We start from the raw sequence: 13795 nt of genomic DNA, 5'->3' as shown, positions 1-13795 counted from the left end.
TCGATGTCTTTATGTACTGCACGCTTTTACAACATCCAATGAAAGAGGGCACTGTAGGTTTAAACGATCAAGTTATTTCTAAATTCAAAATTAAAATAATTGGTGCCGAAAGAGACTTTTTTTTAATGGCAGCAGCAATAATAAACTACAGCAAGAAATATAATACATGAACGGTTTAAGAAAATACCCTTCAATTTTTTTGGTCAAATGGTTAATTACGTCGGTAATAACATTTATAATACAGTTCACGCAGACTGGACCGCATACAATAGTAGGACAGGAAGGCTAAACTATTGCGGTTACTTTTTTCACTTACATTTAGAGCAAAAAATAATAGTTTCAGGATATACGAAAATCACACCACAGCATGCCGTGAAAACAGTACCAACCCGCAACATACATAATGGTATCGTTGGAGCCAGGGCTCTGTGCCGAACGGCTTGCCTACTTCCGTTGACAGACGGTAGGATGACTAAGCTGACTGAGGTCACGCTGACACTTGCAAGACAGCAATGCTGTTGCAAAGCATTTTGTGGTTAAACAGAGTTGATTACAGACCAGGGCCGTACGAAAGGTAGCACTCAGATGGCATTATTTACCAGGCCCCTATTTTTCACGGCCAAACGCTGGTGCTCCAACATTTATTTACAGATTTGAAAGCTTACATGGCCTATTGATCATAAGGCGGGCACCGGGCAATCCCCCGGTGCGCCGCAATGGTGGGGGCCGGTTTTGGGCCCCTGGGGGCAGTTTTTGTTACAGGGCCGTCTTTGCAGCATAGCAGCCCTCGCAAAGAGCTCGGCAGCACCCCCAAGCCCAGGGGGGCCAGCCGAGCACTTTGCCAGGGCCGGTTTTGGTTCCCAGTCCGGCCCTGGTCTTGCCGGTGTAGAGCACCGGCAGTTCTTAAAAGGGGGCCCCGAAACGGATCCCTAGCGAGCTCTGTTTTGTGCCCTGGGAAGGGGGGGGGGGCGTTTTATTACAGACTGCAGTGACAGCAGGCACATCGATGTGCGCATGCTCACACTGCTTACTTCTCACTAGTGGAGAAGTTACAGCCCGACGTCATGCCAGGTGAGCCTTGTGGGGGAAGGGAGATTCTTTGAAGAGAGTCATTTTCTCTCTGGATTTCCCTTCTCTTTTTGAAAGGCAGGAACAGAATCATCGTTGTGGTGTCACCAAGGCTTTAAGTGGAAGCATTTTCAATATTATATACAACAAGTCCTCTACCCGGACTTTAACAAGCATTTGCAATGCAATAGGTCTCGCATTATAAAAGTGTGAACAGTTGGCATTGCTAATAATAATGCAACACTAGCTATTGGCTTTGTAAATGATAATGGCATTTATTTATATGTTTGTTTTATAAAATAGATTAAAAAAGGCATTGTCATGAACAATGCCAATAGCATAAACTTTTGCAAATGCGAGACCTATTGCATTGCAAATGCTTGTTTGTGGAAGCACACAACGTTTGCCAATTAAAGCATACACTCCTGGCACCCAACATGTGGGTGGAGCCAAAGCCCCTCCAATGATGCTCACATAGATGTCTGGCAGCAGCTGCACTATCTAGCCAGACTATAAAAATAACAGGCAAAGCCTATGCTAGAGATAATGGCTTTGGTAATGTGTTTTAGCCATGTTGTACACCAGTGTGGCTGCTGCTCAGCAGGGATAAAAATGAGTGGTGTGGAGTATTGGGAGTTGCCTCTTTTTTGGAATGGAATTATTCAAAAACAGTTATCACATAGAACACATCAAGTGACTAAGACTCATAATGGGCAGCCAGAACACATCAAGTGACTAAGACTCATAATGGGCAGCCAGAACACATCAAGTGACTAAGACTCATAATGGGCAGCCAGATGGAAGGTTAAGTGAATACAACTCCACTACATATCTATGGTGACAATCACATGACACTTGGAGACACTGCCAAAGGATTCAGTTATAAATAAACTCATCCAGTATAGCTATGGATAATTTGATGTCACACGTGCAGAAACTAAGTATGTAGTATTTTTTTTTCTTTTAAATGTCCCTAAACAGGAAACTCAAACTTTAAATAAGCACTCACCTTAAATTCAAGTCTGCCTCGAAATGGGTATCTGAAAACTAAGATTGGATGACAACTGCACTAAAGACTTTATTGCAAAAGCCCCTCGGTTAGCATTATGCAGAATCACTTAATGGCAGTCAAAACATTTTACATGCTTTTTCCAGATGCTTTGCAACCCTCTTGGAATACCCATTTTTATTCAGCTAACCTCGCCTATCTCCCTACACTCTTAACAATCACCTCACGAATGTATGTGTAAATTCACCTAATAGCATGAAGAGAAAAAAAAAAAAATTCGTGAGACTGTCAGTAGACAAAAAGTAAAACCAGTGTTATCAGAGCCCGCCATTTCTTCAAGGACTCCATGTGTTCCTTTGGCTGTTTTAACTAATAGCTGGGGTTGGGTGGCACAGCACTGTAGTAGTAAAATAATTTTCACTCAGGTGAACAAAGCACTGGCCGATGCTCCTCCTCTACATCAACTGCCAGTCCGAGCCCCTCCCCATCCCCACTAAGCTATGTTCAGCCAAACACATCCTCGATCTCACCATGCTCATCTTGCAGCCCTGCCACAGGCCTCCTCCCTCCCAGAATGTACTCTCATACCTGCCAACAGATTAAACACCGAAGAGGGGTAAACAATCGCTGCAACAACTTCTCTATGCTGGGTACCCTTGGCCCGAACACTGTAAAGCACCCTACTGCCTAATAGCTCGACACCTTACGCCAGTATGGACTATTTAGCTTCTTGCATGCCAAGGCTTATAGGCCAACTTCTTTTTAACGATGGGGCAAAAATCTGAAATAGCAGACAAAGAGGTGACAACGACTTGCTTGGTCATCAGGCATTTCTCAAATGTTGTTATTTTCAAAAGTGGTAAGATCACATTACATCTCTAAATCGGGCGGCCATTATCACTAGTGAGAAGCTAGCGCCATCTACACTGTCGCACATTCCACTGTGCTAAACTAATTACAACACCGGGACACCAGCCCCGACACAGCATTCCTTTGTGAATAGGAGGACCACAAATACTGGCGACCACTTTGCAACACTGCCTCACAAAAACAAACGTCAAAAACCAACATTATGCATCCTCGATCTAAACAGTATCAAAGTTCTGATGGTTTCACTGGAAAGTCAAAAACAACCCCAGGAAGCAAATGCACAGCCTGATTTTGTTTTTGAAGGGGGGAGTAATAAACACAAGTAGCAACGTACGCTCTATACATATGCCATGTAAGAAATTAAAGCAATCCTATTAATGCAAGTTTGAAGAAGGGAACTGCTATTCCCCATCCACTAGATGGCCCTTTAAATGAATACACAGGAAGAAGCAACGGATAGGAGGCCAAAAAGTTATCTATGCTCGCATGTAATGTCCTCAGAATCAGTTTCTTTGGCGGGTTGGAGGAACTCGTTCTCCGCTAAGTGGGCAACGTCGGTTTCACATGTAAGATTCCTAGGCTTGCGCTTTTCGGGGTGCGGCAGTTGTCAAGAAACTATTCCATCAGTCCAACGTTTTTAGCAACGGAGCGTTGCATTCTGGGACTCGTGGTTTCGATTTTAAATTGCACATTGAGGCAAAAAAAAAAAAAAAAAAAAAAAACCCACAAAATACGGTTACACGAAATTCCAGGATCGGGCGATGGCACCCTGCTCGATACTGGACCATTTTGTAGGAACAGTTAATCCATCTAATGAATCAACTCGGTTCGTGGAATTCCCGCAACTCCTATTAACAAGCTAAAAGTGCTTTTGTTTTCAGACGATCCTTGACCGCTGAAAACAGAAGCCCTATTTAAATAAACACACACCTTTTCCCCTGCGAGAGTGAAAGTGGTGAAGGCGGGGCTGGGGCAGTTGCAGGAGCACTGAATGCAACCAGAGGAGACGCAGCATAGTGTGTGCTGCAGAGGCGGAGACGGAGTACGAGAGGGGAGGGCATCGCCACTATGGGAAAATAAAATCAAACGCAAACACCATGAAGCAGACATGCCGCACACAGCTAAGAAAATGAAGCACGGCAACGGAAACAAGGAGAAGTAGTACCTGCATTAAAGCAACAGAAGCGGATGGCAAGACGAGCAGTGACAGGACAAAGGAACATTAAATAAGCGATGCCATGGTTGAACATATAGCGCGCGCGGTGCCCTGTATATTAGATTAAGTGGGCACCGTGCTACAACACTAAGTGCAGCTTCCATGCGGCTTAAATTTACACGCACCAGGCGCCATGATTATAAAGCAAGAGCGGGGCTCCCAGGCCAAAGTACATCTACCCAGGTGGCTTGTAGGAGGAAAATGTCAGTTTCAGAACCGCTGGCGTATCCTCAGACCAAAGGCGCGAATAGCTGCGTGGCGATTCAGTGGGCTGCGATGCATTCCCTCACTGCAGACAACAAGCCCTTATGACGTAGCTCGTAAGGATCGAGTGCGCCCGCCGTAAGGCGTGCCTTGCTCAGCGTGCCTTGCTCAGCGTGTGGCGCATGTGTGGTATGGGTGTTTGGGTACGCAGCTGATAGCTGGGGCACGTTCAGAGACCCGACTATAGCGGACCTAACGCTAGGGTGCAGTCCGGAGCAGTGGAGAGGGCTTGGGAGCAGTACCGGGGCACGTCAGATCGCCGTATTGGATCGAAGGAGGTAGCACTTGGGAAGCCTTCACAGCAGCGAGAAAAAGCAGACGCACTACCGCCACCATGTACAGGCACTTGGGCCCGCAGCGCTCCCCGTCCCGGGATTTTAACAGCATCGTCCAGATCTGCAGCGCAAATGTTCAAAGGATCAGTGGCAACAGTGAGTATGATGGCCCAAAATTGCTGACTTGCCTTGGAAGTGGAACACAAGATGTGCACGTCGCGTGTCTGTCTGTACGAGCGTGAATTACAGGAGGCTGGTGAGGACGAAAGCGAAACTGCATGCTGGCTTGCGAGGGAAGGGGGACAGGAGATGTGCACGCCGCGTGGCTGTAGGCGCGTACACCAACTCAAATCCGCCAAAAGCCTGCGCGTGCACATCTCCTGTCCCCCTTCCGAGGCAAGTCAGCAACAATAGATCTCGCCGAAAGCAGCGCTCCGCGCTGCGTTCGCAGGCGAGACCTAAAAACTGACATCAAATCTCTTCTCTTCCAAAGACACTTCCAGAATTAATACATCCCTTTTCATGTCCCTCAAGGAAGTTCTTACAATGTTGTAACTATGTAATCTATGCCTATAGGATCCTAATCCTATTGTGTTTTCGATTTTTGTGTGATTGCCACCTATTATTTTATTTTACTTTTTCATCTATCTCATTTGTATCTGCAATGTGGAAGTATGTAAATGTCCTCATGCAAGCTACTTGGTTCTATTGTGAAGCGCTCCAACACCTTTAAAAAATATATAAAATTGCATTAAATAAATAAACAAGACATATTTGCTGCTGATTTATCATATGCAACTAACAACCATTGACAAAGACAATAGTCCTGACTTTTTGTAGGTATGATGTTACTTGTTGTGTTATATATCTGGATGCAATGACAGAAACAGCAAAATACAAGTCCAGCAGCCCACTATGCTAAGCACAGATTTTTAGCTTACATGTTTTTAAGCCACGCCCTTAATTACATTGGCCACGTCCCTTTGAGAGACCCCTTCCCCAGTTTTTCCATCCCACTTAAAGCCCTGGCAGCTAACTAATATACTACAAAAAGATGTCGAGAGATGCTGGAGTTTTCGTGTTTTCTCCTTCCATTGTGATTTTTTTGTTTAAAAAGAGATTCTCTTGTTAAGTTAAGCCCATCACAGGTTTTTGAACGGAACCCGCACAAAACGTCTGACAGGCCTGAAACTGGCATGGCAGCTGGGGTGGGGCATAAGTGGGGTAGGGGCACAAGGGAAGGCACATACAAAGAGAAGTTCTGACATGACCCAGACCCAAGATGATAATGTCAAATTATGCAAGTTATTTTATGTAGCTGTAGAAAAGCTTGGAGCTACTGTAATCATGGACAGTTTTGTTTCCTGGAAGGGGACACTCTTATCAACAAAAAACAAAAGTATAATAACAAATATCACAAATAAAAAAAGCGAATTCCAGTCAGCAGAGGGTGAGGAATAATTTTAGATGTTAGGAACCCATATAATAACAAGTGCAGCTATTATTAAGTTTTCAGACTTTTTATACGCTAAGAATAAGAAATGGGAGAGGAATGTCATGTTCACAGTAAACAGGTGTGTGCCCCTGCCCTGTGTGATCAACTACAATGTGAAACTGGTGCGCTAACTTTGTTTGACCCTGGAACTATGGTAATCTAGTGTATGTGTCCAAAAACTAGTTTGTGACCTGGAGGTGTACAAAAGAGTACCCTCATAGGTGGAATACGACTAATGTTCAAGCCTCAGGGGCCACAAAGAGCTGGTGGCAGTGTACCACATTTTTATGAATGGAGAAACCAGATCTTTTTCTCTGTGCTCAGAAGAGCATGGTGTAGTGGCCATCCCTTGTGTTAAGTTCCAATCTAATGTGAGCACCAGATGCTTGTGCTGACACTCCATGTACAGTTGAGCATGTGTATGTGCAGTGAGTGTTTATGTGTGGCTGGTATGATACCAGAGCTCTGATTAGAGTCTGAGTACTGGGACCAGTGGGCTCTAATTTGGATGGCCCCTGTTTAGCAAGTCTTGAGATGTAGTGTGAGTACAATTTACCCAAACAGTCGAAGTGTCATGGCTGCATTCCTAAGGCTGGAGAAGACCCAGAAGGAGGGAAGAAACAGGGCTTTCCTTACATATTTAATAACAGCCTTTGTGGCAAATGGTGGCTGGATATTGTACCGGAGTACTGCCATTTGATGGTAGGGGTGAGGGATAGGATTGCAGTTTCTGTTGTTCAACATGAAAAACATTCTGGGAAGGGTCTGCCCCTTTGTCTTTACCTGATTAAGGTAGGCTGATGACTGCCATGTTCAGAGCTCTCGCACTTCACTGAGACTCTGTTTTAGATACTACTGCATGACACCATCATCATTACTATCTACAGTGAGAGCTATCACCCTGCTCAAAGGCTGTGCCAGCATATGGTTTTGGTGATTGATAGTGTAAACAGACCCTTTCTATCAGAGTCAGTGATAGTGCAGCATACTAGCCCTCTCATACTACATTCTACTGTTACGTGAATGCCCAGAACCTTGCACGGACGTCCTGTGTGTCTACTGAGTATGTGCGAGTATACTGTGCTTGTGATACATGCATGGTAGTGAGACGCTGTGTGTGAGTACTGAAGCCAGCAGTATTCCTTGTGGATGGCCCTGACTAGGCATGGCACAAGATGGAGGATGAAGACCGCTTTTTCAGACAGTGGAATTGCGTTACCTGCCCTGCGTTCCTGTGGCTGGAGGGTGGACATCCAGCCAATGAAGCGAGGAGGATGGAGACAGCACTATCTTTACAAATTTCATTAAGACTTCTGTTAGCAAAGAGCTGCTGACTGGTTCTTTTTGAGCACTGCCATTTGGTTGATGATGGGGATGAAGGGGAAGGGCTGCAGTGTCTGTTGTGCCAGGTAAGAAGCTCTAGGCTCGGCCTCTCCTTTTGTTCCTTCCTAATTACTGCTTCAGGAATGTTGAGGACAGCCAGGTGCAGACATCTCACGCTTTATTGTGCCCATGTTTAGGATACTCCTACTTGGAGTCAGCATCACTGTGAGAGCCATCACCCTGCACCTAGGCTGTGTCTCATGATCAGCCAAAAAATGACATTTGAAAGAGAACCAACCCAAACCGGATATGCACTCTCATACACTGAATCCACATTCCTATCTGGAAAATGTGTATAAAAGTGGGATCCAACCATCCCTCTTTGTTCCAGTTCCAAGTTCATCAAGACCAAGCAAGGGAGTGCTCTGGAAAGTACTTGAAGGACTGCTGTGTGACCATGGCTGGTGTCTGCATAACTGCCAGCCTCACAGAAGTGAGGGGACATCACCTGAAGTCTTCACTTCCAGCTGGAGAAGCTGAAGGTCTACCTCAAACCTAGAAGCCTGACTCTTAGCTGAAAGCTGTGTGCCTTGCCATGCAGGAGGAGAGACGGTCTAGGAGCAGAAGCCCACATAATTCCTGGTGTGGGGGATCATCAGAGAGAGCCAGTGACTATTATAACAGAGAAGACATCTGCCATATAATTTGTAGTTGCCCAGCCTTAATGGTGGAACGTAGAAGCCTATTAACACAAGATTTTAATCATTATGCTAAACGTACATGCCGCCAAGCAGTAATAGCTGGCCTACAGGGAGAGGACTTACAATTTACTGGAAGATTCCTAAAATGTATACACATCGCAGAGGGTAAATGAGCTAAATCTGCATAGTAAGGGGTTTTAATCTTTCTTATTATTAAATCGAATATACAGTCATGAGGAGCAGTTAAGCACTGTAAGAAGTTAAGCTATGTCCTTATAAGAATATTCGGAATATGCGAATTAATTAAGGCTCACTTCTGTTAAGTATAGAGATTTTTCAAAAGATATAATGCATTTAAAATTTTTACAATGGGCAAGCTTAATTTACTAAGGGGTAAGTAACATTACTAAAACCAGGATGGTCATGATTTATTTAAGATTCAGCAGCGTCAAGCCTTGAAATCTGTTTCTAACAGAAACATGGCACCTTAAAACTTATAGTGGGAAGCTCAACTTATTGTTAAACAGTGGCTAATAACACCAGAAATAGCGTGAAACAATTAAGGCACTTGACTCAAGGCCAAGCCCCGAAATTTGTTCCTAACAGAAATATGGCATTTTAAAACTTAAGTGGGAAGCTCACTTATTTTAAACTAGGGGCTAATATCACCAGGAATATTGTGAAATAATTAAGGCACTTGAGGCAAAGCGGAAATAGGAGGTGGAACAATTTTATCTGGGAATGCACTTTAATAGGATGACTCCTAGCGGGCTGCTTCTTCTTTTTAAGTTGATGAATTAGTGGTGTTATTATGTAAAGTTTTTGCATTTTATTAGTGTTTTAATAAGTCATTTAATAGAGATATCATGTATAAGAAGTTTGCAAATGTGACATATTGTAAGTTTTTTTATATTAACTGAACAATGAACTAATTAACAATGACTATTACGGAGCAAAGTCATGAGTCACCTCAGTGTGGAGGGGTTCCCTGTTCTCATTTGTTGAAAACTAAACTAAGACTACTAAAAAGTACAAGCATTGTTTGTGACCTACAGCTTTCTATCAAACTGTAAGGTAGGTGCTGATACTGCTGTTGACTTGGGAGATAATTTGGAGCTGCCAAGGTAGGAGCACTGATGGGCCATGAGGCCGTAACTGCCGCATAGACCCATGTGTTCACAATCAACTTTGAGATCCCACCTGCCATCCCAGCACCTTATGTGCATCCAGCCTAGGGAAACTGCTACTGCAGATGTCAAGTGCTGCAGTGAGAGTCGCCACACTAACATCTCCACACACCAAGTTCAGAGTGTGGTGGCTGATGCAGCTCCTAAAGTTCAAGAGCTTCCGCAGGACAGCTGCAAGTGTTTGTCCTGCATCACCCACACTGCAACAAGAACAAACACAGGTAACTGTGGGACCTAAAACTGTGTGTGGAATGACAGACTGAGGAAGCAGACGGCGGTCTGCGATACAAACTTGAGACTTTTAAAGAGTGCACCTAACAAGGTAAAAGCACGATGGACTGCTGTGCACATCTACACTAGTCCTGTATGAGGTGCAACTGTGCCTAATCAGTGCCTTGTCTCAGTTATCAACTAGGAATTAATATGCTGGGGAACTCTTTTAGCTGGGACAGGATAACAAGGGTGACAGACCCAGGACAACAGTGGCAAACAACCTCAGCTGCCACGGTTGGGACTCAGTAGCCCCCATCAGCCCTCCACATTCTCCCCCCCCACCCCCAGTATCGAACAGCCCACAAAAAGTTATATATATATATATATATATATATATATATATATATATATTATCTACGGGCGGTCACCAGTAGATAGTTATAGTTAGGACCGTGTTTCCATAGGAAATCCGCAACATTCTATTTGGAATAACTTTGGCGCCGATTGACGAATCCTCGCGAAATTCTCAAAATAGGTGGGGCGCTCCGTTCCGCTCCTTCCCTGAAAGTCTCGGGGGGATTCGTCAAGCGGGGGCTGAGAAAAAGGGGGAGTCCCAAAACGCGTTTTCCCCATGCATTTTTCCATAGGACCTTTAGTCCGAGCTACAGCCCGAACGGCTGAACAGAATTACTTGAAATTTGGCAGAGAGGTAGCCCTCAGGTCAGGGATGTGCCTTTTGAAGGTCTCGTGTAAATCTGTTCAGTATTTCCTGAGAAAATAGCATTTGAATCAATATATATATCTATAGGCGCGCTCCGAGCGTGTACCGTAAGCTTACCGTACGCGCACGCCGCCGTGCACGAGCGCGATTCTGATTGGTTGTTAGATCTTAGTAAACATTCGAATCGGTCGAAACCAGGAAGTGTCGGCCGCCATTTTGTCTCTCACAGTCTGAGGGGGGGAAAAACAAAGGTGGAGAACGTGAAAAGGGGGCAGGGTAGACAGTTCCTGACCCCCTAGCCCAGAAGGACCCCCAAGGGCAAAAATAAATTTTAATTTTTTTTTGAAAAATCGCGGAATGCGCGTAGCGTACGCGCACGGCGTAAACGGAAAAATTCCGCAAACTTCGCGTAACTATTCCGCAATTACGCGTACCGTACGCGCACGGCAAAAAAAAAATTTCAAAAAGGAAAGCTTAAAATAAAATAAAAAAAATTGTGAGGTAAGGATGGCTCTTAAAAGAGTTGTTGTGTTAATACAGGGATAGAGGAAAGAAAGAATGGGAATATTATGAACGTCTACAAACGTGCTGGTCTATCTTATTGTTAATAAGGGAAACACTGGTCTCCCCAAAAACAATAAGACCACAACACGTTGTACACCTCATTGAAACCCTCCGAAATCGAGGGTTAATGTCCAGAGGAGCTGAAAAAGGTGATGCTCCCACCTCAGAGGAAGGGCTCAGCTGAGCTGCCGATGATGTACTCGGCTGAGCTTCTGAGGTTGGGCTCCGGTGACTTACTGAAGAGTTTTCTTCAGTATGTTGAGCAAAGGTCCTGAGATGTTTATCCCTAAGGTGTCTCATCATAGAGTGATTTCCAAAGGAATACTTCTTCCTTGGATCTCCTCTAGATAAAACACGGTCACAAAGTCTGCAAGTGACCAATGGAGCATTGACCTTTTTCTGCCCCTCTGGAAAAGTAAAATACTCCCACACAAGAGAATCCTTATGTTTCCTCCTTCTCTGTCTGATGATGGTGCTGCTAGGCTCACTCTCAGAAGAGGACTGCTGCTCTGCCATTGTATCTCAATGTCAATTCAGCTCCTTCTCCTAGGGGATCTCAAGCAGTAATGAGGGGAATGGGTGTGGTGTGGGAAGTTTCTGGAACTGAAAGTAGTTTCAACCAATGAAAAGTGTTCTTTGTGGATCACATGACCTACCGTGCGCGCTCCGTAAGCTTACGGTACGCGCTCGTAAACAAGTACGCATGCGCAAACTTGACGTAAATATGCGCTTACGGAGCGCTTATGGAGCGCGTACGTAGGACGCACTCGCGCATGCGCATTACACGCACCCGCGTAACTGCGACGTTGGTTCCGCGCAACGCGCATGCGTGTACGCGTACGTCACGTACGTATCACGTAAGCGCACCGTACTTATGACGTACGGAGCGCGTAGCGTCAGCTTACCGTACGCGCATCGTATCACGTAAGCGCACCGTACTTATGACGTACGGAGCGCGTAGCGTCAGCTTACCGTACGCGCACGGCAAAAAATGCATAAAAAAAAAAAATACAAGTTTCAAGAGTTGTAGAAGATAATAACTGTGATGTACAACTGTATGTAAACATTAATTTTTAAAAAATTAACCATTCCATAATGCAGGATATAGTACATATATTATTTTATACATAGGTTGGATATTATTTTTTACCAAAAATCTCAAAAAAAAAATTGCATTTAAAAAAACGTACAAATTCACTGAAAAAACCATAGGTTTCACACACGTTATAGTTAGGAATTAGCATTTCAAAAACCTTGCAAATTCACTGAAAAAACCATAGGTTTCACACATGTTATAGTTAGCAGGACATTTCACTCGTGAAAAACCAATGAAATTCCCCCGTTATAGTTAGTGCAGGCAACTATAACTCACGCGACCGCAATCCTCTGCTTATGACGTCAAATATTACATCACTGATGACATATGTGTCTTTCTGAAAAAAAACATATTTGTAATATATGTATAGCTAAAAATTAATGGAAGAAGACATAGGTAAATAAGTGTCTAAATACAGTGATGTAATATTTGACGTCATCAGCAGAGGATTGCGGTCGCGTGAGTTATAGTTGCCTGCACTAACTACAACGGGGGAATTTCATTGGTTTTTCACGAGTGAAATGTCCTGCTAACTATAACATGTGTGAAACCTATGGTTTTTTCAGTGAATATATATATATATATTATATATATATATATATCCGAACGCTAGAACACGGAAGTCTGGAGCTTCTGGCGTGGCGGTCCCGGATGGGCTCCGTTACCCTTATGTCACACACGCACACTTTTGCTGTTCCAAAAGAAATACCAGGACACTCAGGATTCTTTGAAAAGGATTTACTCGGCAGTATAACGCCTCACCAACGCGTTTCGCTGGATAGCTTTCTCACGGGATGGCGGGTGTCTCATCTTCCACATTTACATAGTACCTCCAAAAAATGACATAGAGGAAGGACTAGATCAATACAATGTTTTTCTTGTAAGTATGGGCGCCATCTTGGCATGTTGTTGTATAATGATAAATTTGTGTAAATAATAGGAGATAAGGCAACAAAACACAAGTCATGAATAATAATATTTGAGACCTGGTTGCAGTCAAATCTTGTCGCAACATTTTACATTGGCACAATTATGTATTTGTCTTTGTGCATTTGAACAAATGAGCCAAATGTCATTCACTAACTGTCAATAAAGCATTATTGACATTGTGCAGTGCGAACCCCAGTGGGTTTGCGTTACACCCAATCACAATGCTGAAGGAGGAACGAAATACGGTCCAACTTATCATGCTGTTGAAATAAAACTTGGCATATTATCGTATACTAAATTTATATACACGATAAAAAATCAAACAGCAAAACACAATTCATGAAAAATGCTCATTTAGACCTGGTCACGATCAAACCCATCTCAACATTATGCGTTAGCGTGGTAATGCGTTCATATTTGTGCATTAGATCATATCGATGTAAAGATAAGGTGTCTTTCAATAATGATCAGTAGAATATTGTCGACATTGTAAAATGTGAGCCACCATGAGTTTGTATTACGCTCAATCTTAGTGTTAGCGTAGGACCGAATTGCAGTCCAACCTGTCCTACTATTACAATGAAACTTTGGTAACAATAACTGTCTCGTTCATAGACGATATATTTTTAATTTGGAAAGGTGATGAGGAGTCAGCTGTAATCTTTATTGACTCCCTCAATAACAACGAGAAGAACTTACAATTTACCTCCCAAATAAGTGACTCTATGATTGTATTTCTGGATGTGGAGATATCAGTTTCTAATAATTCATTGGTTACAAAGTTGCATAGAAAACAGACAGCTGGGAATAGTCTACTCAATGCCCAGAGTGCCCATCCGTCTAGCCTGATTCAAAGCATTCCT

At 43.7% G+C, this 13795-nt stretch overlaps 1 protein-coding gene across 4 annotated transcripts in view; it reads right to left on the bottom strand.

Moving 5' to 3' along the window:
- The window catches only part of ECHDC1 (ethylmalonyl-CoA decarboxylase 1), a 356958-nt gene that overhangs the window by 200558 nt on the left and 142605 nt on the right, over window positions 1-13795 (bottom strand). The window lies entirely within an intron of this gene.

The sequence above is a fragment of the Triturus cristatus genome, chromosome 6 (assembly GCF_964204655.1).
Source record: "Triturus cristatus chromosome 6, aTriCri1.1, whole genome shotgun sequence".
Classification (NCBI taxonomy): Eukaryota; Metazoa; Chordata; class Amphibia; order Caudata; family Salamandridae; genus Triturus; species Triturus cristatus.
The sequence above is the reverse complement of the archived record's forward strand: the minus strand, read 5'-3'. Positions and strand labels throughout refer to the sequence as shown.